Genomic DNA, 27,703 nt, shown 5'->3' on the forward strand with positions numbered 1-27,703 from the left:
GAGAGCAGAACTAAACGTAAAACTCAAAGTGAGGGCATACCATGGAGCAATACAGAGGCATTATAAGGTTCTTAGTCTTGTTTACCATCTCTTTTCTAATAATTCCTAGCATCTTGTTTGCTTTCTTGGCTGCCGCCTCCCATTGGGTGGAAGGTTTTAGCGTATTGTCCATGATACCCAGATCTTTTTCTTAAACGCTGACCCCTAAGGTGGACCCTAGCATCTGGTAACTATGATTTGGATTATTCTTCCCAATGTGGTAGTCTTGACCATGGGGTTAAACTCCTATTAAATGTAAAGGTTGTAGAGAGCCCACTGTTTATTTTCATGCTCCTGAACCCCTCTAAAACAACAGTTTGTTGGGTTAAAGGCCTTATACCAGTACGAAAGATTGATATTCATCTATTTGTCACTAATTTGACCCCCGTGACATGTTTCTGCTATCTTGGAGTATACTTTGATTCTGCACTTTGTTTTGATTTCCAGATCTCACGGGTAATCAAAAAAGGTTATTATTGGCTTCAGCGAATTAGACTTTTTAGCTGTTTTGTATTTTCAGGCATTGCATCCTTTTGTCTATACCTTTGTTCTGTCAAGAATAGATTACTGTAATACAGTTTATTGTGGTATAATGCCATCAAATCTATGTCGCTTACAGATACTTCAAAACTCAGCAGCTCATTTCCTCTATAAAGCAAAACTATATAATCATATCTCCCCTCTATTGATTCAATTGCACTAGCTCTCTTTTCAGTTCAGATGTCAATTTAAAATCTTATGTTTAACATTAAAAGCACTTCACTTTTCTCAGTCCGTTTATTTAGCATCTGCTACCATACCATATACTCTCTCCTGTGCTTTGAGGTCAATTGATACTAATAGACTTGTTCTCCCCTCTCCCAAATTGGCTCATTATGAATTCAGTCGAAAATCAGCCTACTTTTTTATTTCCCCTTTTTTATGGAATAATTTGCCTCCTCTTATTCAGGCAGAACAATCATTTGTTAAATTTAAGTCTCTTCTAAAAACATTTTTTTAATGGCTTTTAACTGTTCTCTTCAGGAAGACTAATCAGAATTAGATGGTACAATTGGATATTATATGTAATTGGTTACTTGTATGATTGTGGAATTTACTTTTATTTTTTAGCGTTTCTTTCTCTGTATTTATGTATAAATTGTAAGCCGCTATAACCTTCTGCATTGGCGGGGTAGCAAATTAATAACAATCATCATTCTGGGATGAGCTTCACCCCCTCATTCAGTACCAAAGCTTCTAACAAGTCCTAGAGTGCAAACATAAGAGAGGGTTGAGGGGAAACTCCCTAAAACTACGTAAGTCTGTTCTGCTCTAAATGCAAACATTAAATAACAATACTGATTAATCACAGCTAAATGAAAAAACAAGATGGTAATAAAAGGAACCACGTACCTTAGTACCAACTGAACCAATAGTTTCATCGCTCTTATGAGTGAATTTTTTTTCATGCCCGTCCCTACCAGGCAGGCGACAGAAACAAGACATTTGATTAAACAGGCATGTCTGAAACAGAAAGCAGGCTAGTATATATCAGACAGAGTGGGTGTCAAAACTAGCATGCCTGTTTACAAGAAAGAAGATTAGCAAGGTAAGAACCTAATCTTTCCTTCTTGTGCATCAGGACTGGTAATCTTGACCATCAGGTTGTAACAGAGTGGTCCCTAATTCCTAGATAAGCCTGCTGCCAGAACTGAAGAGCCAAAGAGGTATCCAGTTTGGCTGCCACATCCCCACTGTAAAACTTAGTGAATGTGTGGAGACTGGACCAACTGGCCACCCTGTAAATCTCTGCAGGTAAGACTATTCTAGACTGCCCAAGATGACATGACATAGAGTGGAGTGTGTCTTCACTGCTACTAGATACTGCTTTCCTGACCGAAATGCTAGAGGCTATCATATCTACTCAGCTGTCACCTTATTTAGAGATATTCTCCATTCTCTTACCTTGCAAACATGGCTTCAGATCCAATTTCAGCACCGAATCCCTATTGGCCTCATTAATTTCAAAGGTTCAACAACTACACTCTTGTAGTAAGTTTGCAGTCCTATTACAATTCGATCTGTGGCCTTTGATGTTGTCCACCATGATATTCTAATTTACCAACTTTCTGAGATAGGCAGACTGATTCTTGAAATTCTTACGATCCTGCTCTTACACCGTTAACATGCATGGCATGTTTCCTCTATAAAGCAAAACTATATGATCATATCTCTCCTCTATTGATTCAATTGCACTAGCTCTCTTTTCAGTTCAGATGTCAATTTAAAATCTTATGCTTAACATTAAAAGCACTTCACTTTTCTCAGCCTGTTTATTTAGCATCTGCTACCATACCATATACTCTCTCCTGTGCTTTGAGGTCAATTGATACTAATAGATACTAATGGCATCATGTCTTCTCCTTGGAAATCATTATGTGGAGTCCCGCAGGGATCACCTCCCTCCCCTATTCTTTTCAACATCTATATGTCTACTTTGAAATTCTTCCATCTATCTCCCTTTGAAACATTCTATACATATGCAGATGGCATCCTTGTCCTTCTTGAGATAGATTCAAACCTTACTTATTTCTTATTTTATTTCTTATATACCGCTATACCGTGAGGTTCAAAGCGGTTTACAATGAAGATAGATTAAAGATACATTAAAATAAATAAAAATGGTACTTTGGATTTCCCTAGCTGTCCCGAAGGCTCACAATCTAGCTAACCTCACTGAGAATATAATAGCATGCAAAACAAAACTCCAATCCTGGGCCCTCACTGTACAAATGAAGCTGAATGAGTCCAAAACAAAACTACTTTGGCTTGGCCCAAAATTAGATCAGCTACCCACGCTCATTTCATTACTTTCAGGTCCTACACTGCAGATTGAATTCTCAAGGAAAGTTTTGGACATCATTATTGACTCTATACTTTCATTTCATGACCATCTCAACTCTCTGGTAAAAAAAATGTTTTTTTTAGTATTCACATGTTGAGAAAAGTGAAATTCTGCTTCTACCAACAACATTTTGCTGTCCTTGTACAATCAATCATTCTTTCCAGACTGGACTATTGTAACTCCATCAGAAGAACGGGACTTGGGAGTAATCATCAGTGCAGACATGAAGGCTGCCAAACAAGTAGAGAAGGCCTCATCCAAGGCAAGGCGGATGATGGGATGTATCAATAGAAGCTTCGTCAGCCGTAAACCTGAAGTCATAATGCCACTGTACAGAACCATGGTGAGACCTCATCTGGAGTACTGTGTGCAATTCTGGAGGCCACATTACCGTAAAGATATACTTCGAGCTGAGTCAGTCCAGCGAATGGCCACTAGGATGGTCTCCGGACTCAAGGGTCTCTCATACGAGGAAAGACTGGGCAAGTTGCAGCTCTACTCTCTGGAGGAGCGCAGGGAGAGGGGTGACATGACTGAGACATTTAAGTACGTCACAGGTCGTGTCGCGGTGGAAAACAACATATTCTTTCCTAAGGGACCTTCAGTCACAAGAGGGCACCCGCTCAAACTCAGAGGAGGGAAATTTCGTGGTGACACCAGGAAGTACTTCTTTACAGAAAGGGTGGTGGATCACTGGAACAAACTACCGGTGCAGGTGATCAAGGCCACTAGCGTGCTCGACTTTAAGAATAAATGGGACATCCACGTGGGATCTCTACATGGGTCGAGCAGCACTCTGACTTAATGGGGTGGGACAGTAGAGTGGGCAGACTTGATGGGCTATAGCCCTTTTCTGCCATCATCTTTCTATGTTTCTATGTTTCTAAGTCTAACCAAGAAAAGTCTTCAAAGACTTCAGCGGATCCAGAACATTGGGGCTAGATTGATCTTCGCAAAAAGTAAATTTGATCATGTTTCCCCGCTTCTGTCAAAACTTCACTGGCTTCCAGTAATTTCTAGGGTGCACTTTAAATGTGCCTGCCTAACATTCAAGATCCTGCATGACATTCTTCCTCCCCTAATTCCACTATCTTGGAATTATTTGAGACCTGACAATACCAGATCCACCCAAAAACTTAAACTATCTTTCCCCTCGTTAAAAGGCATCATCTTTGAAGAAAAATTAGGGAAATCTCTTTTCTTCAAAATTACTGAGCTTTGAAATAACCTTCCTGCCCTGCTGTGGAATCTGGGCTCCTTCCAATTATTCCGAAAGCATCTGAAAACTTGGCTATTCTCAAAAATGTAAATCTCGCTACCCTCTTTATAATCACTAATTCTTATTATGTTTTTCCTTCCTTATATTAAAGTTCCTGTAAACCGTGTCAAGCTCTATCTTTATGGAGAGGATACGGTATATAAATTTAAGGTTTAGTTTAGTTTTCTGCTTTCAGTAAAGTCGGAAGATATGGTCATCCAGATCCACCTGAATATGGTCGCCTTAGATGCCAGTCTCTCCTAATATGCTGCATTAATAAGCATGAAGAGGATATCAGACAGCAGGAACTCGTTGGTCACCTCCTAGTAGCAAATCAAAATTTGTGACACATTCAAAACTTTCAACACATATCTGCTTTCTTCACTCCCATTGATGTGAAGGCTGGGAATCTCACCTCCTGGTTCACGTGAGAACTGGACACGACCTTCCGCAAAAAGGAAGAGACCATTCGAATCAAGACGCTAGCCTCTGAGAAGTGAAGAAAGGGTCCCCTGCAGGATAGAGCCTGCAGCTCCGACAGCCTTCTTACTGACATCACAGCCACTTTAGAAAACTGTCAGATCTATCAGGGATGTCTCTCCAAAGATATATGTGGGGCACTCTCAAGTGCCTGCAGGCCCAGATTAAGGTTCCAAGATGGAAAAGGATATTACACTGGAGGGCAAAGACATAAGTTTCCCTTGAAAAATCTGGATACATCTGGACTGAATGCCAACAAGTGCTTGCTGACCTGCACTCTGAAGCAGAAAAGACCGGCTATCTGTACCTTGAGAGAGCCAACCATCAGGCCCTTCTTCAGTTCCTGAAATACTTCTGGCTTTCACATAGGTTGCTAATGTGGCCTGCTTCTTAGATCTCAGGAGCGTGGCAATAACTTCAGTGAATAGCCTTTATGCCCTAAAGCAGGGGTGTCCAACCTTTTGGCTTCCCTGGGACGCAATGGCTGAAAAAAATGTTTCTGGGGCCGCACAAATGCTGCAGCAAGACAGAGGAGAGGGAGCTGGCAAGACTGTAAACACCCAGGGGCAGCAGAGGAAAACACTGTATCTCCCTTGACCGGGGCTGCACAAAATACTTCACGGGGCCACAGGTTAGACACCCCTGCCCTAAAGCTTCTTGCTCAAGAGCCATGTCATAATACCAAAGTGCCCAGCATCCTCCAGGACAATGGGATCCAGAAAGAGAAGATTCAGTCGACAGGGAAACCTAAGAGCCTCATCACTCTGCAGACGTACTAAGTCTGCATACCACGGCTGCCTCAGTCAATCTGGAGCTACCAGGATCATTTGATTTGGGTGTGCTCTGACCCACCAAAGCACCCTGCATATCATTAGCCATGGAGGAAACACATATAGGAGCTCCTCTGCAGGCCAGGCTTGGTCCCAAGCATCCAGCCTCACACATACCTTCAGCTGAACAAACAAGCTGTTTTTTTGTTGGGTGCTGAGACCATGAAGTCAAAAGTCAGATGCCCCCAGCATCTGATTACACAATCAAATGCCCTCCAAGAGAGAGATCACTCCCAGGGATCCAAGATTTGCTGACTTAGGAAGTCCACCTGCACATTCAAAACCCCGGCGATGTGAGCTGCCTAAATGCCCAAGAGATGGGCTTTCACCCACCAAAAGAGCAGATGAGCTCCAAGCTCATTGGTTCACTCTTGGTGCCTCCTTGCCTGTCCACAATGCAACCGAAGTTGCGTTGTATGAGAAGACTCAGACTGCCCTTCCAAAGAGGGTGCTGCCCAGGGCTCACAGAGCCAACTGTATTGCTCTCAGCTCCAAGCGGTTGATTGACCACTTCCTCTGAGATGGGGATCACTGTCCTTGCAGTGGATACCATTCCCAATGAGCTCACCAGCCAAATAGACTGGCATCCATCATCAGAACTGTATACTGGCAGTTGCGTAGCAGCATTCTCTGTTCAAAGACCATGGCTCCAGCCACCAGTCTAGGCTGCTCCATGCCGTCCCTGACCACGGCAGTTGGAGGTCTAGGGTGTCCGCTTGTGGAGACCACCTTGAAAGGAGCAAATCCTGAAGCAGGAGCATGTTCGCTCTTGCCCAGGAAACCACATCTACTGTGGCTACCATGAATCCCAGCAGTTGAAGATACTGCCAAGTTGTGAGGGCTGGCAGGCCGCAAATCTCCCGAATATGCCTCACGAGCTTCATTTTGCATGCTTATGGGAGGAAGACCCTGTTCGGTGCCATCTTGAAATGGATTCCCAAGTATTCCAGAGACTGAGTCAGGATCAATTGACTCTTCCTGAAGTTGATTACCCAGCCCAACATCTGTAGGAGCTGGACCACTTGTTCTATCAGTGTCACTCCCTCATCCCTCAAGGATACTCTTATGAGCTAATCGGCTGTGCAAGGGTGCACCTAAACTCCCGTCTTGTGAAGGTGCACTGTCACAACCATCATCACCTTGGTAAAGGTTTGTGGTGCTGCTGTGAGGCCAGAGAATTGGAAATGCTTGTCCAGAATATGGAACCTCAAGAACTTGGGAAAATGCAAGTATGCTTCTATTAGATCCAAAAAGACAAGATATTCCCTTGCCGCAAACTAAGGCAATGACTGACCACACCGTTTCCATGTGGAAGAGGGGAATCTTGAGGGCTGCATTGACTGCTTTAGATCCAGAATTGATCTTCAGTCTTCTGAGTCTCTTTTGGACATGATGAAATATATGGAGTATCAGCTCAAGCCCCATTCTCCTTGCAATGAGTCTCTGAACCGCTGCTAACATCCAGGCTGCTTTTTCCAGCTTCCCTTGCATCACTTATGTGAAAGAGTTATAATACCAATAAATACAAGGGTACAGTCTTATATATTAAAAAAATCCAAAAAAACATACTGTATATTTAGTTTAGCAGAAAAACCACATTCATACCAAATCAAAACAAAAAAGACTGAAAAGTAATAGGTACAAAATAACAGAGAACAGACCTCATACACAGGCAGCCAGGACTACACAGTATGGAGTTTTTTCAGACGGTAATGATACGGGTGGCTTAGGGTATTGTGTAGTCCCGGCTGCCCGTGTATGAGGTCTGTTTTTTTATACCTATTACTTTTCTGTCTTTTTTGCTTTGATTTGGTATGAATGTGGTTTTTCTGCTAAACAAAATAAATAGTGCGTTTTTTTTTATTTTTTTTAAAGAGTTATAATATACAGAAGGGCACATTTATAGATATTTGGTGGCTGTGTCCTTTACTCCAACCATTCTGGACTCAAATAGTGCACACCTTGGGGGAAGTGAGGGGTATAGATTACCCTAAAACACAGGAATGCTGTCTATTACATAGTAAGCCCCCTGGAGTTACAGTTCATGCTCATAAATTTGCTATGGCGATCTTTGTAGCTGCTGAACTGACACTGGCCCAATCATGGAGGCAAACAGATTCCTGCTATTCAGAAGGTCCTGCACAAATTAGATTATATATGTCTCATGTCAAAATTGACTGCATACAAATATGGTAAGAGTGGTACCCTTTCACAAGTTTGGGATACTTATCTTGAGTGGAGAAATGAGGTGCATTGATTTGTATCTGGGATTTGATGATCATTACATTATATCAAGTTCCAGCTTTGGGGGGGACAAACGGTGAAACAGATTTGGGGTTTTGTTTGTTTCCAGTTTCTTTTGATTTACTTCTTGAACATCACATGTATATATTTATCTGATGATATGTTGCTTTAGCCTGTCTCCCTCCCCTACTTTTGTAGTGGGGGGCTTGTTAACCAATTGTGATGTATAGTTTGTATAATTGTATATGAAAAATTATAAAATAAAACATTTTTTAAAATGTGAGGCATTAAAAAGAAGATGAATGGCTGTGTTTTGAAAAGTTTGTAATCTGCAAATTTGTGTTTGAGGAAGTCCTGCACAAATGCTGTTACAATAATCCGTTTTTGACAGAATAAGTGAATAAATGATAGCCTTTAGCAAGTCTTGATAAAGAAATGAGCAAACTGAGTGAAATTATCTCAAGATTTGACAACTGCTGAGATATGATGTTCAAAGGAAAGATGCTGATCTAAAATTACACCAAGATATCTGAATTGGGTACCTAAAGAAAGATTTATTCAGAAGAACAGGTGATAAGCTAGGAGTGGAGTTCTTACCAATAATCCAGCAGGCCAATGATTTTGATTGGTTAAGAAGTCATCCATTGTTGTTTAACCAACATGAAATTTGCTCTAATGCTGATAATGACGAGATATATGGAGAGGAAGGAGTTGTCTCATTAATTAGTAAAATGTCATCAGCATAGAAAAAAAATTGAATACCTATTCTTGAATTAGAAGGGCCAATGGACTGAGGAAAATGTTGAAAAGTGGGTCAAAGACCGAACCCTGGGGAACATCACAAGTGATAGGAAAATCATTAAAATTGTTGGTTTGAAAAGAGAACTCGATATTAATGGTTACTTAGAAATTAACTAAACCAGGAGTAAACACAATCTGTAATACAAAAGTCCCGGTCAGCAGTGAAGGATAGAATGGTCAACCATATCAAAGACACTGGTAAGATCCAAAGATACTAATATAGTAATATTACCTCTAAAGTGGACTGAAGATGATTCAGTAAAGTAACTAGAACCATTTCACAACTGTGTCCAAGAAGTAACAAATTGGGATAGAGAGCAGCAGCTAGAGATAGTGTATGAGACAAAGGTTCCCATGAATCCTGGGTAATTTAGGGGGGGGAAATATAATAGAAGTACATTATACAAACAATTTAATTTGCAGGCCATTGATTGGGAAATATTATAATATTCAGAATATTTTAACATAACAATTCCCCAGTTTAAATGAAATTGCATCTAAAAGATTGTTTATCTCCTTTCCTTATCAGGCTGTCTCTGTATGGTCAAATTTCCTAATTCAAATATGATCTATAGTAATTTTTATCATTTTTAAAAAAGCATTTAAAATTTTGTTTCAGAAATTTAATCTTAGTAGTTAATAATGGGATAATGTCTTGTTATTTATGTATATCCTAGTTTAATTAATCTAGTTCTTAGTATGCAACTGCTATGAACTATTTGTTGGCAATAGTGGAATATACTGTAAATGATTTAACTGTAACAAAGAGAATCCCATTCAATATTGTGAGGTGGCTAAGGCTGTTTTGGTAAAAATAGCCCCTGTACATGAATACAATGTCACAAACAGCTTCTTAGCAAACTATTAGCAGGGTGGTTTGTCATTAGAGAATGACACGGTGACAAAATTCATCACCGTTCCCGTCCCTGCGGATAAACGCGTGAAATAATCCCGTGTCATTTTCTAGTGTCTATTTCAACCTCAATCCTTCTACACCAGCATTCTTCAAAGCAAAGCTTGCGGGTCAGTGGTTGTGGCCATTCATACTCTGATTCTTCCCTCTATCCTTAAAAAATGACATGAAGATGGTTTCCCACGATTATCCACGGGGACAGGAACGGTGATGAATTTTGTCACCGTGTCATTCTCTATTTGCCATTGCCTTCTTTAATCATTTTTACTCCACTAGCTAAGGCAGAGTACTCATTTACAGTCACTGATACACCAGAGTACACAAAAAATGTATGTTATTATAATACCAGCTTTATAGATTTGGAAACAAAAGTAGAAAACTGCTGGCAAAATACTGGTTACATCACTTAAAATATTTAAAGAATAAGGCCAGCCAATTAGAGCATACTAATTAGGGTATATGTGCAGTTTTGGAAGAGTTCTATACTGATCTTTATTTAATATATCAAGACATGACAATGATGGGATAGAATATTTGGACAAAGTTGTATTGCAAAGTGAAGAAGATATTAAGATCGGAAAGATTTAAAAAAGCTTTTTAGTTTGGTTAATAAGATGACTGATGTTGAAAGTACAAACGTTCATTTTGTGAGGCTTCGCCTTCCTCCAATGCTTTAGCTCAGTTTTTCCATTCAAAAATACAGGATTTAAGATCCTCCTTTCAGGCAAGACCAGACTGTGTAAAATGCTATTCTCATTTTTTACATGATTCTTGTTATGCAGATCTATATTGGACTCAATTTTCTTCTTTAGATTGGTCTTTGTTTAGGACTCTTTACTTGAAGTATGTGCATTCGTCTTATTTGGGCTCTTGTTCTAAAATATTTTAAACAAGTACTTTTCAATTTCATAAAGACCTCTTTAATTGGTTGCAAGACATCTGCCCCCTTCAGACACAGGACCCAGTTGGGTTTAACTGTGTTGGAGCATGTCCTTACCCCGGAGGACACACCTTGGTGCACTTTTCATCTCCGCGATGGGATTCACGGAATTGATTTTTTTTGCTTACTTATTGGATCATTATGTGCGTTCTTTGGAGGTGGAGGGTGTGCCGTTGGGTTTGGGTGGTAAGCTCCGTGCTTTTTTGATCCTTTTTGGGAGGATGGCCTGTCTGTTTCAGCGTTACATAAGGTGTTGTATTGTATTGCCCCGCCCAGGTTGTGAGACTCCCTATGTGCTCGTTGGGCTCCGGACTTGAGCTTGCGGCCCACTGATTTGGATATGGCATGTCTTATTAAGGGTATCCCGATCCTTTCGGTTTCGACTGAGCTCCGGGAATTTCAGCTTCGGGTGCTGCATCGTGCTTATTTTACGCAAGATCAACTATTTCACTCGGGTTTAGCAGAGTCAGCGCAATGCGAGAAATGTACTAGTGCTCCTAAATCCTTTTTCCATGTTTTTGGAGCTGTCCTGCAGTCCAGGCTTTCTGGAGACGGGTGATGTCGCTATTTGGAGCTTCTGTTAGGCCGTTCTATACCTCTCACTCCGGCGGGGTTTCTGTTAGATAAATATGAGGCTTTTCGCTTTCCCTCAGGGGTAGGTCAGTTATTTTTGAGGAAGGCTGGCTTAGTGGCTAAGAAAATTATTTGGAGGGGACTGGGTTTCAGATCGTGCTCCTTCTTATTGGGCTTGGTGTAACCATTTGCATACATTGATGTTGCTTGAGAGGGGTCGGGCACATCATTTTTTGCGCAAATCGAAGTTTTTTTTGCAGGTGTGGGGTCCTTATATTTACTCTTTGTATCCTCAAACCTGCAGTTTGATTCTTAATACTTTGCCTATTTGATTTCTACTGAGTGGTGAAGGGTTTGCGGTCTTGGGGTGGCCTCTTCCCAGCTTCTCTGCCCTTTATTTATTTTCCTTTCCTTTTTTTTTGTTCTCTTTCTTTCTTCTTTAGGAGGTTCATTTTATGATCCTTTGGGGCTCATCAGAGTCCAGGGCCCTGAAGGTTCTGCTTTTGCTTGTTCATCCTTACTTGGATGGGTTGGGGTGGCTTGTTCTTTTTTTTACTAGTGCATTGTTGGTAACTCCTTTGTTCTGCTAGCAGCATTCGCTACTGTATTCGATACTGTATTTTCTTTTGGGTTGGATTCCTTTGGCAGTTTCTCCCAATTTTGTTTATTCTGGTTACTGTTGTATGGGGGTGGAGAGTGGGGAGGCGGGTTGGGTGGGGGGACTATGGGGATTGTGATATATTTGATGTATGGCTTTTGGTGCACCTTTGTTATATTTATTGTCTTTTTTCTCTGTTTCTGATGTGCTCAATAAAAAAATTGTTACAAGCTAATTGGTTGCAAGAAATGCTACATTTCAGCAGGTTCCCTGTTGATCATGGACATATTGTTATTACCACTAAAGAATCACAAAGGCCTAATTGACATGATGTCCAATTACAGGCCCATAGATTTGGTACCATTTTTAATAAATTGATGAAGGGGTAGTATATGTCCAATTGTCGGATTATCTGGATCGGTTTAACCTTTTGCATTCTTCACAGTTTGGTTTCAGACTAATATATAGTACTGAGACCACTTTGGCTTCACTTTTGGATCACTTACGTGGTCTTTTTTAGTAAGGGTCAGAATGCTCTGCTTCTACAATTTGATCTTAGTAGTGAATTCGACCTGGTATATCATAACATACTGCTTGGCTGTCTTGATTCTATAGGAGTCTCTTGACAAGTTTATCAATGGTTTCAAGAATTTTTGCATTCCAGGACTTACCAGGAACTATCAAGTGGTGTACTTTCTCATTATTGAGGTAATTCTTACGGTGTATCTCAGGGTTCACTGCTCTCCCCATTGCTCTTTAATATTTATCTAGCCTTCTTGAAAACAAAATTGTCTATAATGGGCATTAAATTATAAAGTTACACAGATAGCATTACAGTTGTCTTGTCACTGGATTCAGTACCATCAAACAATATCAATCAGATTGCGTCAATTATATTGAGAATTGAGAATTAGATGCTATCTTTAAGTTAAAACTCAACTCCTCAAAAATTACATTTTTCTTTGCAACTCCAGCCTAACTTACCCAAGATTATCTCCACTTAAATGGTACAGTATATATTATATCACCTGTGTTGAAACTTTTGGGGGTATTTTTAGATCAAAATCAAGTAAACACTGTGGTTCATAAATTCTTTTATACTCTAGAACTTATGCTGGATTCGGAGTTATTTTGAAAGATCAGATTTTCCACTTTTGGTTCAGTCTTTGGTACTGTCCACACCTGACTATTGTAATATAGTCTATCTAGCAGGTTGTAAAAAGCATTTTAAAAGGCTTGATTTGGAACACAGCTGTTCACTTAATTTTTAATTTGGGCAGAATTGAATCTGTAACACCTTACCTTCATGAATTACACTGGCTTTCAGTGGAAGCTTGGGTTATTTTTAAACTCGGTTGTTTTTACTACAAAGTGTTGCACGATTTGTTACTGAATTATCTAATGGATTTTTTTTTTTTTACTCCTGTACATTCACAGCGTAATTTGGTCTTTTTTACATTTCTCTCACCCAAAGGCTGTGTCTATAAGACACATAAAGGGCCATTACTTTTTTCAGGCTGCTGGCCTGGGAATCTGAATTTTGTCTATTAATACTTACCTGTGTTTCATATTTTTATTTTAGAAAGTTACTGAAGACATCTGTTTCAAAAAAATTTTGGAAGTAATGATGGCTGGTTGATATGTTTTGTTATATTGATTATATCGTAGCTTACTGTACATTTATACAGTTTTTCTTGCTTTATCTGCATAGAACTAGAAAGTTTTGCAGAATAAAAAAAGAAGTGTTATGTTATCAATTTATCCAGATGAAGTGAGTTGCACTATTCAATAGAGTTCCATTAGTAAAATTCCAACCAAAATGGCTATAGAGGAGGAAAATGATATTGCTCTGAAAGCATTTCCTGAGACTTTGAACATAAAGTTTATCACCATGTTTCCTAAGCTAGTTAAAGACCTACTCTCTCAATCTTAATTTTGAGGCAAAGATTATTGATCAATAGACTTGAAAAGATCGCATCCGGACGATTCCTCCTGGACAGTTCCCACCCACCAATTCCCTTCCAGATTATTGCCACCAAAAACTATTCCCACTGATGCCAGGTTCCGATCCAGATATTTCTTCCCTCCCCCGATATGACCTTTTATGCTGGTCGCTGTTCTCCCCAGTCACTGATTGGAGCCATGCTGAAACAGCTGACTGGGCCTCATTGGAGAGTTCTTCCCAGACGCTGATTAGAGCTGTGTTGGAACAGCCAGTCTCATTAGTTTTGCAAGAATACAATCTCTCCTACATCCTCAAACAGGTGACTTCTACTGCCAGTGCTGGGGATAAGTTCAAGATATTCTTTTTGCTGAACTTATACGTAATGTGATGCATCTTATTTAAGTCCAGTGGCAGCTGTTCCTATTTATTCTTAAGTTATATAAGTGACACTATAAGCTGTAAGTACATTAAAAATCAAGTTGTTTTTTTATTACTTTGGGAGTTAACTTAGCTAGCAGTTACCATTCTTTAACCCTTAGAGATAGGTAGAGGGTTTTGGTAAAGGATTTGCACTATTTGGAGACAGGATTTAATCAGAAAGCTGAGACAAGGCTACTGATGTGGAAAAATATTGTGTGACCTTAGGGCTAGGAGGAAACTCCAAGTATGTACAGTCTCTGAGTGTTAGGGTTAGGAGGAGACTCCAAATATATGTAGTCTCTAAATGTTAGGGTTATGGGGGGAGACTCTGGCAGGGTAAGCTTTTTTGTAGAATGGGTGGTTTTTGTATTATTGGGTATCAAAAGATTAGGTTCTTACCTTTGCTAATCTTCTTTCTTGTAAATCCACACTTTATTCCAGGACTAGTGGGTTATTTTAATTTACCAGCCAGGACTTTGTAGGAAGCCTAAAACTTCAGAGACTTAAACCCCTCCCCCTTTTATCACTGTCCCTGCAAGCATCAGTTAGTCTTAAAGCAGCCAGGAACATCTGTAGGGATAAGAACAAGAGAGAGAGGGGAACGCGGACACTCCTCAACAAATAAGTCAATTCTGCTCATATCAACAAATCCAACAATGAAAAACGAGAGAACAGGTCATAAACTATTAGAACCCTGAAAGACAAAACTGTGCTATAAGGAGACACAGGCTACATTGTCAGAAGGGGGCTCCTGAACAAAACTAGGTGCTATACCCATTCTGATGACAATCTTATAAAGGCTGGTCAGAAAACAGAAATCCAGTTTACCAGTACTAGGAAAGACAGACAATTGGTGAATCAGAAAGGTATAGGGCAGGTTCCTGGAATAAAGTGTGGATTTACAAGAAAAAAGATTAGCAAAGGTAAGGACCTAGAGCTAGATTCACTAAGCAAACCGATAATGTACCGATCAATTTGGGACCCCTTTGCAACCCAATTTTCCTCCGACCCGATTCGCTTACCTCTGGGCTGATCATCCTCCGGTCCGTGCATGCAAATGAGGGGAAACAGAATGTAAAATAGGAAGGATGTGATTCACTAGCAAAATTCAGGCACACCGACTGGGCTGGCCAATCCAACAAGAAGCAACTGCTGGGGACCAGTCGCTCACGTCCTTTCTGACTGTCCTGCCAGCCCTGCAGCCCTGAAATAAACCTGCTCTCTGCCTCCCCTGCTCTCTCCCTTCCCAAACTAGCTCCCTGCTTCCCCGACTTTCCTGCTTTCTGCCGCGACCTGCTCTCTGTCTCCCCAAACTGGCTCTCTGCCTCCCCGGCTCTCCTGCTTTCTGCCTCCCTGAACTAGCTCTCTGCCTCCCTGACTCTCTTGCCCTTCCCACACAGTGCAAGCCCATGTTTTAACCCACGGGTTTAAAGCAGGTTAAAACCATGGGCTCGTGAAGTATAAAAAAGTAAAAAAACAGAAAAAAAGCTGAAAAGCAGCTCGCAGCTTTGTAAGCATGCACAGACTATCTACAAAGAAGATGGTCTGCGCATGCTTCTGGATCACTTACTAGCATGCTTCTGGATCACCCCATTAGCAGCATGCTGACCCTCTGCGAATTTGTCAGCCTGCCACGGATCGGCCACTATCGGGCAGGTTAGTGAATCTAACTCCTAATCTTTCATTCTTGTGCAATCCCACTTTATTCTGGGACCAGTGGAATGTAACAGGGCAGTCCCAAAAATCAGGGTAGGACTAATGATCCCGGTGCCAAAACAGAGGCACCAAAAGCAGCATCCTGCTTGGCTGCCATATCGATCCTATAAAACTTAGAGAACATATGCAAGGAGGACCAGGTAGCGGCCCTGCAAATCTCGTCCAGAGATACAGCTAACAACTCTGCACAAGAGGACAAAACACCTCTGGTAGAATGAGCCCGCACCACGAGGTGGGGCTTCTTTCCGGCCACCATGTAAGCCTTGGAAATGGCAATACAGATCCATCTGGAAATGGTAGCTTTAGCAGCTGGCCTACCCTTGTAGGCAAGGCCCACCAGAATGAACAGCTGGTCAGAGGCGAAACTCGTTGGTGACCTCCAGGTAATGCAACAAGAGCTTGCGCATGTCCAAAGACTGCAACACTCAGTCCTACTCCCTAGATCCAGGGGAAGCAAAAGCAGTAAGCCAGACTTCCTGATTAACATGGAAAGCAGAAACCACCTTCGGAAGAAAAGGAGGAACAGTGCCCAGCATCACACCTGAATCTGTAATATGCAGAAAAGTATCCTGGTAGGAGATAGAGTGAAGCTCCGAAACCCTACAATGGATGCCTGCTCCAGAGGCTCACATGGTGAATGAGCCGAAGAACTGAAAACCAGACTAAGATTCCAAGTCGGATAGAGAAGGTGCAATGAAGGCCTAAGTCACAGAGTGCCCAGTAGAAAATGGGCCACATCTGGATTAGCTGCGAACGAGTCACTCAGAGAAGGAGGACCCATACAAGAAAGACCGGCAATCTGCACCCAGAGAGAAGCTACCACTAGTCCCTTCTTCATGCCATCCTGCAGAAACTCCAGAACATGAGAAATCGATGGAACAGACTGATCCATCTGTCTCAGGACGCACCAGGCCTGATAACATCTCCAAACACTCACATAAGCAGCCACTGTGAATTTCCTTTTGCTGTGAAGCAATGTGGCAATCACAGCCAAAGAATAGTCATAGAAACATAGAAGATGACGGCAGATAAGGGCCACAGCCCATCAGGTCTGCCCACTCTACTGACCCACCCCCAAGTCTACTATCCTAGGGATCCCACTCCTGGTGACAGGTTCCCTTGGCTTAACCCTCTAAGGGATCCCACATGGGCATCCCATTTGCTCTTAAATTCTTGCACGCTGTTTGCCTCGATCACTTGAACTGGGAGCTCGTTCCAAGGATCAACCACTCTCTCGGTGAAGAAATATTTCCTGGTGTCGCCATGAAATTTCCCGCCCCTGAGTTTGAGCGGATGCCCTCTTGTGGCTGAGGGTCCTTAGAGAAAGAGAATCTCTTCTTCCATCTCGATACAGCCGGTAATATACTTAAACGTCTCGATCATGTCTCCTCTCTCCCTACGTTCCTCGAGTGAGTATAGCCGCAAATTTTTCAGCCTTTCCTCGTACGATAGATCCTTGAGCCCCGAGACCATCCTGGTGGCCATCCGTTGCACCGACTCTACTCTCAGCACATCTTTTCGGTAGTGTGGCCTCTAGAATTGCACACAGTATTCCAAATGAGGCCTCACCATGGTTCTGTATAATTGCATTATGACTTCAGGCTTCCGGCTGACGAAACTCCTGCGGATGCAACCTAACAACTGTCTTGCCTTAGATGAAGCCTTCTCCACATGATCAGCAGTTTTCATGTCTGCGCTGATGATCACTCCCAAGTCTCGTTCTGTTGAAGTTCTAGCTAAGGTCTCACCATTCAAGGTGTAAGTTCTGCTCAGATTTCTGCTGCCGAGGTGCATGATCTTGCATTTCTTAGCGTTGAAGCCCAGCTGCCAGGTCGAGGACCAAAGCTCCAACAAATGTAGGTCCTGTGTCATACTATCAGGTGAATTACCATCTCTCACTATATTGCATAGTTTGGCACCGTCAGCGAATAACGTTACCTTACCTTGAAGCCCCTGAGTTAGGTCACCTATGAATATGTTGAAAAGGAGCGGGCCCAAGACTAAGCCCTGCGGTACTCCACTGGTCACCTCTGATGTTTTAGAGAGGGTACCGTTAACTACCAACCTCTGAAGTCTGCCACTCAGCCAGTCATTGACCCATGTAGTTAGTGTTTCTCCCAGCCCCATTGATTTCATCTTGCTCAACAGCCTGCGATGCGGGACACTATCGAAAGCTTTGCTGAAGTCTAGGTATACGACGTCCACGGATTCTCCCAAGTCTAACTGTTTTGTTACCCAGTCAAAGAAGCTGATGAGATTGGATTGGCAGGACCTACCCTTGGTGAATCCGTGTTGACTGGGATCCCGTAGATTCTCCTCATCCAAGATTGCATCTAATTTACATTTGATTAGTGTTTCCATGAGTTTGCATACTATTGATGTGAGACTCACCAGTCTGTAGTTTGCAGCCTCTGCCCTGCAACCCTTTTTGTGCAGTGGAACGACATTAGCTGTTTTCCAGTCTATGGGGACTCTCCCCGAACTTAGGGAGAGATTGAAGAGTCCTGATAGCGGTTCTGCCAGGACATCACGCAGCTCACTGAGCACCTTGGGGTGTAGATTGTCCGGTCCCATGGCTTTGTTCACCTTGAGTCTTGCCAGTTCGTAGTAGACGTCGCCAGGTGTGAACTCGAAATTCTGAAACGGTGCCTCGCAGGTGAAGACCGAGCAGAAGTATTCATTCAGTAGTTCTTCTTTATCGGAATCTGATTCTGCGCAGTTCCCATCTGGTTTTCTAATGCGTACAATCCCGTCTGTGTTCTTTTTCCTATCACTAATATACTTGAAGGTTTTTTCCCCTTTCTTCATGTTCTTTGCCAGAGTCTCTTCCACTTGAAGTTTGGCCTCCCTGACTGCCGTTTTGACCGCTGCAGACCTCGCCCTATGTTCTAGTTTAGCTTCCCTAGTCTCTGTTCATTTGTAGGAAATAAATGCTTTTTTCTTCTCCTTGACGAGGTGCGAGATTTCTGCAGAGTACCATTGGGGTTTGTTGTTTCTCTGCCGTTTGTGTACTGATTTAATGTAGAGGCTTGTCGCTTCTTGTATGGTAGAGTTCAGGGATGACCACATAGCTTCCACATTATTGGTCGTAGCTTGGTTCTGCAGTGTCCGGTTGACGAAATCTCCCATGCGTTCGAAGTCAGTGCCTCGGAAGTTTTCGTGTTTGATCTAGGGAAACCTTTCCTGAGGTAGAACCACACCATGTTGTGGTCGCTGGAGGCTAGCGTATCTCCTACTGAGACCTTGGAGACGTTATCCCCGTTGGTGAGTACCAGGTCCAGGATCGCCTGGGCCCTAGTGGGTTCCAATACCATTTGTTTGAGTCGTGCTCCCTTTATGGATGTTAACAGTCTCCTACTACCGCTGGTTGTTGCTGAGTATGAGTTCCAATCTGCGTCAGGCATGTTGAAGTCCCCTAGCAGAACAGCGTCTCCCCGTAGAGCAGGGGTGTCCAATGTCGGTCCTCGAGGGCCGCAATCCAGTCGGGTTTTCAGGATTTCCCCCAATGAATATGCATGAGATCTATTAGCATACAATGAAAGCAGTGCATGCAAATAGACCTCATGTATATTCATTGGGGAAATCCTGAAAATCCGACTGGACTGCGGCCCTCGAGGACCGACATTGGACACTCCTGCCGTAGAGTGATATTCTCTATGTCTTCAATTAATTCGGAGTCTTTGTCTTCCAGTTGTCTTGGAGGTCTATATACTACACTAAGATACAGGCATTTTCCCCTGCCTCTGGCCAGGTTCACCCAGAGGGATTCCCCGGTGTACTTGACATCTGTGATTCTGGTAGTTTTGATGTCTTCTTTAATGTATAGTGCCACCCCTCCCCCTGACTTTCCCTCTCTGTCCTGACGAAATAAGTTGTATCCCGGTATAGCCATATCCCACCCTTGAGAGTCTGTGAACCAAGTTTCGGATATTGCCACCACGTCAAGGTCGGCATTCATTTTTTCGGTCTCTAATTCTAGAATCTTATTGCCTAAACTGTGTGCATTAACATACATAGCCCTCCATACCCCGTGATTGCTAAGTCCCTGTGGGGAGTTTCCCACCTTGGGTAGTGTGACTTCTAGAGAATTGTTTGCAATGGGGGCACTTACTTTGGACTTAGAATCGGAGTTTCGACTCACCTCGTCAGGATCGTTCCTTACTGCACTTGTATCTGAGTGGGTACCCTCCCCCGACTTACCTAGTTTAAAGCCCTACGAAGCAGGCGGGCTAGTCGGTGTCCAAAGACATGCTTAGCCCTGATGGTCAGATGGAGTCTGTCTGGTCCCTGAAGTCCTTGCAACGCCTGTCCATGGTTCAGGAATCCGAAGTTCATTTCCCGGCACCATCCTTGAAGCCACTCGTTAGTCCTCAGTATACGCTCATCCCTGGCACTTCCTTTGCCTCTAACTGGGAGGATCGAGGAGAAGACCACCTGCGCTCCTGTCTGCTTCAGCCTCTCACCCAGGGCTCCAAAGTCTCTAGTTATGTTCTCCGGGGTGTTCTTAGCAGTGTCGTTTGTGCCAATGTGGATGAGGACCATGGGGAAGTGATCTTGGAGCTTGAGAAGCCTATCAAGATAGGCAGTGACATCTCGGACCCTGGCTCCAGGCAGACAGCAAACCTCCCTTGACTACATATCCGGTCTGAGGTCCCCAATGACTATTACTCTGCGCTTCTTTGGGGGGAGCCGATCAGTTGTCCCCGGAGTTGGAGCCGTGCGCTGGACTACCTCCTGCTCCTTGTCGGCATCCTCCTGCTCCTTATCAACATCTTCTACCTGTAGGATCTGGAATCTGTTCCTCAGGGTGAGTTGTGGGGTGGATGTAAAGCTGCCCTGTTGGTGAGAAAAAGAAGAAGAGGGTGAAGAGATTGAAAGAGGGGGGGGATCTCTGGTGTTTGCCCGTGGAGGAGGTCACCAGCTGCCAGGAGTCAGCGTCTCCAGCCATCTCCTGTACCCCAATTGTTGGTTTCAAAGCTGGCGATTTGGGTGTCTCAAGGGAGGACATGACTTGGGCCAGCTCAGTGATTTGGGACAGCTCCTGGACGTCTCCGTCAATGTAGGCCTCATCCTCTCGGATGCTTCTCAGGCGTTTCACCTCCTCCCTGAGACTCCTAAGTTCCTGCATGATGTCTCCGTCTAGCTGGTCGACCTCCTCTGTCTGTGTAGAGACTGTGGAGAACAGGGGGGGGGGATGATCTCGGTCTGCACGGAGACCTCTGTCCACAATCCTGGGTCCTCCTCTTTCTGCACGCATACGGTGATCGCCCCCTGGGTCCCCCCAGTTACCGGACAGTTGGTCTTGATTGCAGACATGGCGCTTCTTGTTCTCCCTGCCATAACCAAGTTGTAGCTGAGGTCTGCCTGATAGTGAGTAAGTTAGAGAGTTAGAAGAAATATCTGTCTTTGAGTCAGAGTGAGAGATTGAAAGATCAGAGAGAGAGTTTGAAAGATTAGGGTATTTGAGAGGGTGTCTGCCTGTGGGTTAGGGTGAAAGTTTAGAATAAAGTTTAAAGAATAGGGAAAAGATTAGGCTCTTCGCAAAGGCGCTCTCGCCGAACGGCTGCGCGCCGTTGGCTCGTCCCCTTTTATGGGGGGAGTTTGGCTGGTGACGTCGGGGGTGGGCGGAGTTAGCTCTCGCCTCTTCCCCTGCTAGCACCGCCTTCTCTGCTCCTCTCTCCGCTCCTTCCTGCTAGCACACTTTCTGCTTCGCTCACTGTTCTGCCATGTGCTCAGGACTAGGCACAGTTCCTACAATCTCCCTTTGGCTAGCCTTGCACTGTCCTGGCTAGTTAAGGTCGCATGTTCAATATCCATACCATAGGATCAAAGTGGTCCTGATCCTGCAGCACAATCAGACCCTGTGTCAGGAGGTGAGAATGACAGGGTAGCCGAAGCCCCAGATCCTGTTGAAGCTGAACCAAGTCAGTATACCACGGCTGCCTTGGCCAATCGGGTGTGACCAGGATCACCAAGTTCAAGTTTATTAATATTTGATGTATCGCTTAATCGGTTTGCTAAGCGATGTACATAATTATAAAAAGAGTAGAAATACAAAACTAACGAACAAAATAACAATTACTTGAAAACAAGACATACTTGAGTTGGGAGGAAAAGGGGGAAAAGTTACAATTTATCGTTGTGAAGAGAAAACAAAAAAAGGAGAAGAGCAAAAGGAGGGGGGAGGGTTAAAAATTTAAATTTAAATGTTAAAAGCATCTTTAAAAAGATGAGTTTTTAGTGATTTTTTAAAAGAGGGAAGCTCCTTTTCATTTTTAATATACTGTGGTAATGAGTTCCACCATTGGGGGCCCATTACCAAGAACATGTTTAATCTTCTTGTGCCTATTATTTTTAAAGAGGGAATGGTTAAAAGATTCTGAGAGGATGATCTAAGTGGTCTCCATGGGCTGCTATCCGTCTCAGACACGGAGGGAAGACATATTACATGAAATAAAATGAGCAGAAAAGACAAGCTCCTACAGTCTGGCTTGTAGGAAGGAAAACTGATGCTTACAGGGACAATGATGAGGTAAGAGGGGGGAGGGGTTTAAGTCTCTGAAGTTTGAGGGTTCCTACAAAGTCCTGACAAGTAGACTGAAATAATCCACTGGTCCCGGAATAAAGTGGGAGTGCACAAGAAATGTCTGATTATGGAGGGGAAATGTCAAATTATGGCGGGGAAGTCTGATTATGATAATATCATACAGAGCATCAGCAAAACAATTCACCCCTGAGAGGAGCATTTGGAGATATTTCCCATTTATTGGGTCAGAGGCTCAAGACAGGCGAGTGTGACAAGCATGTATCACAAAGGAAGACAGAGCTGCCGCTTTAATCTCTAGGAGCAAGTCCACTTTGCAGTCCTGAGGATCCTTTAACATCACCACTCCATCACTAGGAAAGGAGGTTCATTTAGTGACCTGCACCACCAGTGGAGGAAACGCATAAAGGAACTTGCCTGTCCAATCAAGGAGAAAGACATCTGCATCCAAACGATGAGGAGAGTATTGCCTAGAACAAAATTGAGACAGTTTGTGATTGTTGGGGGATGCAAATAGGTATATCTGAGGAGTCTCCCAAAAAGAAAATATCTGATGCAAGACTTTGGAGTAGAGCATCCACTTGTGCGGATAAAGATATCTGCTAAGTTTGTCGGCAAGTGTATTTTGCGCTCCTTAAACATAGACAGCTTTGAGATATATGTTTTGAGCAATTGACCAGGTCCAAATCTTCTTGGCAGAGAGTTAGAGAACCTGTACCTCCTAGTTTGTTTATGTAATACATTGCAACTTGATTGCCCATACAGACAAGGACGTGACTGGATATATTGTGCTGAAATATCTTTAGAGCGTTGAGAGTCACTCTGAGTTCCAAGAGGTTTATGTGGAGCTTCTGTTCTTGTACAGACCAATGACCATGCGTCTGTAGGCCATTCAGGTGATCTCCCCAAGCATACATGGACGAGTCTGTGGTGAAGACCTTCTGATGTGGAGGTGTTTGAAACAGCAGCCCTTTGGAAAGATTTTAGGAATTCATCCACCACTGAATAGATTGACGAAGCAATAATGTGATTGTAATGTTCTGTGAGAACGTTTCTGGATCGAAACGTTGAGACGCCAGGGATCACTGAGCTGTTCTGAGATGAAGTCTCACAAAGGGGGTAACGTGGATTGCAGATGTCATATGGCCTAATAGTCTCATCATTTGCCTGGCTGAGATGGACGGAAGTTGAATGGTATCGAGCAGGGCACCGGTACTGATGGCCCAACAGATGGTACCATAGGTGTAGTAGGTTGTCTCGGAGTGGGTGAGCTCGATGAGCATGCACACAGTATAGGAGAGACAACCTGCGAAGCTGGAGAGCGGTGGTGTCGTTGTTTGGTCTGCATCAAGGGACTCAATGCTGTAGAGGAGGCATGGCTTGGGGCAGGCTTGGAGGTGTGACCCGGTGGAACCGGGGCATGGCAGGGCGGGGATGGGTGGGCCTGGAAGCGGGTCTAAGGGGGTCCGGATTTTCCAGACGGAAAATCTGGCATCCCTAGGAAAAGAGAAAGCAAGCAGTTGGGAATAGTTTTGTGGGAGCTGTCAGAGAACTTCTCTAAGCAGCTAGTTACCTCTATGCATATAGCTTGGGGGATCAGTGTCCCAAAACCCTGAACTGAACATTTATCCTATTATAGAGCTGTGGCTAATGGAGAGGCTGTTGTGTGGTAAACAACTGCTGAAGCCTCTAAGAAGCCAGTTGAAAACCCTAAAGCTCTTTTTCCTTTTTTTGGGAAATCTTTTTGAACAGAAAGCAATGTGATATATTTTGGTTTGAGTTTTCCTGTTATACCGTTTCCCTGAAGGAAGTGTATGTTTTGTGACTTGCTGGGTCACCAGAAGAGTAGTGCTGTGATCCATAATAAAAGCTTGGAAATTGAAACCATTCTGACAATTGTGCTTTATTACCAAGAAGAAAAGGTTATTTACCAATGTCATCTTGTAGACCAGTGGTTCCCAACCCTGTCCTGGAGGACCACCAGCCAGTCAGGTTTTCAGGATAGCCCTAATGAATATGCATGGAGCAGATTTGCATGCTTTTCACCCCCATTATATGCAAATCTCTCTCATGCATATTCATTAGGGTTATCCCAAAAACCCGACTGGCTGGTGGTCCTCCAGGACAGGGTTGGGAAACACTGTTGTAGACCACAGTAAACCTGGTAAAAAGAGATCTGAGAGTTCCCCAAGTTATAGGGGACACGCCAAACTGGGAGCTGTGGGAGATGGCCCAGACCCCGGGTGTCATACCAGGGAAATCTGGATATCTGGTAACCCTACCTTTTCCCACCAGCTGCTTTCTGAGCCCTCTGTACACCCTTCATCAAACTGAAAAAAATAACTCTCTTAAAATAAGAGCCAATGGTAGCTCTCTGCTTCAGGCAGTGGGAGGAGTCCACACAGTGTGCATGACAACCTCCCCATTGCCATGACATCAGAGGCAATAGAGAAACCTCTAAAAGATTAAGTGAACAGATTAATCTCCTCTCCTCACATAGCTATTAAGAAAAATTATACAAAAAAAACCCAAACAACTGCATAAATGCTCTTAAGATCTACAACTTACCTCTCTAGCTAATCATTGTAATTCTGTCTTTTTTAAATTAACCTTTTGTAATCCGCCTTGAACCGCAAGGTAATGGCGGAATAGAAATCCCTAATGTAATGTAATGTAATGTAATATTTCATGGCCAAACAAAAGGAAAGGCAATCACCAACTGCAAAGTCCATGCAGATAAAAAGAAGCAGTGTGGCAGCTTAGAACGGCTTAAACAGTGCTTTATTCAAAGTCATCAATATAAAAGGTGGTACCAGGTGTAAAATATTAAGACTTCCACCAGTTATAACTTAGTCCAACATGTTTCAGCGACTATAGCACCTGCATCAAGGGCAATTCATATGTTTATTATGAGTCAGATAATATATCTACCTTTAGTATACCATTTCATACCGACAACAAAACCCTTTGCAATAGTGCAAAGTAGAGAATGACACAGGGAAAAAATGTATCACCGTTTCCACCCTGTTCCCGCGAGCTTACCCCCGTCCTATCACCACAAGCTCAGTCCCCATTCCTGCCCTATACCCATGAGCTCAGTCCCCATCCCTGCCCCGTCCCCGCCCTGCAAACTCAGTCTCCGTCCCACAAACTGTCAGATCCCATCTGCACAAGCCTTGAATAGTTATGATTTCATACTGAACTTATTTGATTAAACTATAAAATGGGACAACATTCTGTACAATTGTCATTTTCTAAACACAAATAATACAGAGCAAGGATCACAAAACCCCTGTCTCCCCTGCCTTTCACAAATATCCCCTCCACTATTGTGAAAACTGAACAAACCAAATTACCGTATTTTCACGTAGATAACGCGCACCAGTGTAAAACGCGCACACGGGTATAGCGCGCGAAAAACACAAATCTATGTACAGAAATTTTTATATACCGCGCACACCCGTATACCGCGCATGCTGCCCGACTCTCCTTTCGCCCGCCCTCTTGCCCCGATCGTGTCGGGGGTGCCGCAGTTGGCTGGGGCAAGAGGGCTTGAGCTCCCTCTTGCCCCGATCGTGTCGGGGGTGCCGCGGTTGGCTGGGGCAAGAGGGCTTGAGCTCCCTCTTGCCCCGATCGTGTCGGGTGTCGGAACCGCCAAGAGGAAGCAGCAGGACACCGGTAGGAGCTTCTACATGATGGGGGAGGGTTGGGAGGCTGTGGGGGTGCGGGTGGGAGTGCGTGCGAGCGGTCCTTCGGGGTGGGGGTGCGTGTGAGCGGTCCTTCGGGGTGGGGGTGCGAGCGGTCCTGCGGGGGGTGAATCGGATGTCGGGGGGAACTATGTAAAAAAAATTTTGTACAACGCGCGAGGGTATGCGCGGTACGTAAAAACCACGTATAGCGCGCGCGTTATATGCGAGAAAATACGGTACTACAGAATGCTACATAGAAAAATCAAGTTAACAGAATACTTTAGTCACACATGGCAAGAATAGTGTTAGGGGAGTGCAACTAGGGCAATTGTTCCCTGATCAGAGAGAGCCCTAAGCCAGCTGGAAGCTAAAGAAGCACAGTCTGGGCTTTGCGGTCTCCAGTTATGCTCTAGCAGGATACATATTTTAAATCTGAAATATTCTAATCACAAAATATAAAATAATTTTTTTTTTCTACATGTTGTCTGGTAATTTTATTCTTCAAATCACATTGGTCTCAAGCTTTGGTTCTGGGTTCCTTCTGTCTTCATCATGGCATGGCTGGCTCCTGAAGGAAAAATGGGCGCAAGAGAACTAGGGAGGAGATGCCGAATCTGACATGGGTACAATTTTTTTACCACAGGAGCAAGACTTTTCGCCACTCCCACGGGGCGGTAAAAGGTCTTGTCCCCATTCCTGTGGGGCGGTAAAAAGTCTTGTCCCCATTCCTGCAGTAAACCAGTTGCAAATGGCTCCATTCCTGCGGTAAGCGGTCCCCGTGTCATTCTCTAAGTGCAAAGTTACTGGGTGGGAGAGGAAGCTTTTTCAACTCCTGGCAACATGCCCACATGAATTCATTTGGAGTGCCTTTTATTGAACAGCACTCCACGAGGATTTTTTTGAGTGCCATTTTTTGAGTGCCATTTACTTAATCTAGTCCAATGTACACGAGTATATGCACACATATGCATATATTCCCATTAAATTCTAATCATTGACATGCATAACTGGTGTATAAATGTTAGCACCCACTTAAGAGAATTACCCCCATGATAATAGGTTCTACATAAGAAGTCACCAATCAAGAATAGATCTACTGTCATCAGTCTGCAGCAGCAGTCAAAAAAAATCAACAGATTATCGAAAAGGAATTGAGAATAAAACAGAGAATACCAAACTTCTATATTGCTCCATGGTGCGACATGGTAGATTGTTTGCAATTCTGGTCACCACATATCAAAAATAATATAAGAGAATAAGAAAAAAAAAAAAACAGAGAAAAGCACCAACTGATAAAGGAAATGGAATGGCTCCCCTCTGGAAAAAAAAAACACTGAACAGGATGGAGAAGAGACATCTGACAAAAGATGATAGGTCTATAATATCAAGAATGGAAGGAGTTTTTTGTTCTTTCAAAAAATAAAAAGGACTAATAGACATTCCATGACATTATAAAGTAGAACATTTAAAACACAGAGAAAATACTTTTTCACTCAATGTACAATTAAGTGTTGTGATTCATTACTGGAGGATAAGTAAAATCAGTTGGCACAGTCAAGTTAAAAAAAAAGATTTGGACAATACCCTGGCAAAAAAGCCCACAAACTGCTCTTAACCAGATAAACTTGGGGAAAGCCACTGATCATCCTCAGATTTAAACAACATGGAATTTATTTAGTCTTTGGGATCCTGCTAGGTATCTGTGCCTCACATTGACCACTTGTTAGAAACAAGACAGGCCTTGATGGCAATTCTTAAGTTTATCTATTAATGCTTATAGGTCTCCCATCTCTATAGTTTTATTATTTCTTTAATAACCATCATCCTAT

At 43.1% G+C, this 27,703-nt stretch overlaps 1 protein-coding gene across 8 annotated transcripts in view; it reads right to left on the reverse strand.

Moving 5' to 3' along the window:
• USP34 (ubiquitin specific peptidase 34) overlaps positions 1–27,703 on the reverse strand; it is a 1,084,964-nt gene that overhangs the window by 484,793 nt on the left and 572,468 nt on the right. The window lies entirely within an intron of this gene.

The sequence above is a fragment of the Geotrypetes seraphini genome, chromosome 3 (assembly GCF_902459505.1).
Source record: "Geotrypetes seraphini chromosome 3, aGeoSer1.1, whole genome shotgun sequence".
In the NCBI taxonomy this organism is placed as follows: domain Eukaryota; kingdom Metazoa; phylum Chordata; class Amphibia; order Gymnophiona; family Dermophiidae; genus Geotrypetes; species Geotrypetes seraphini.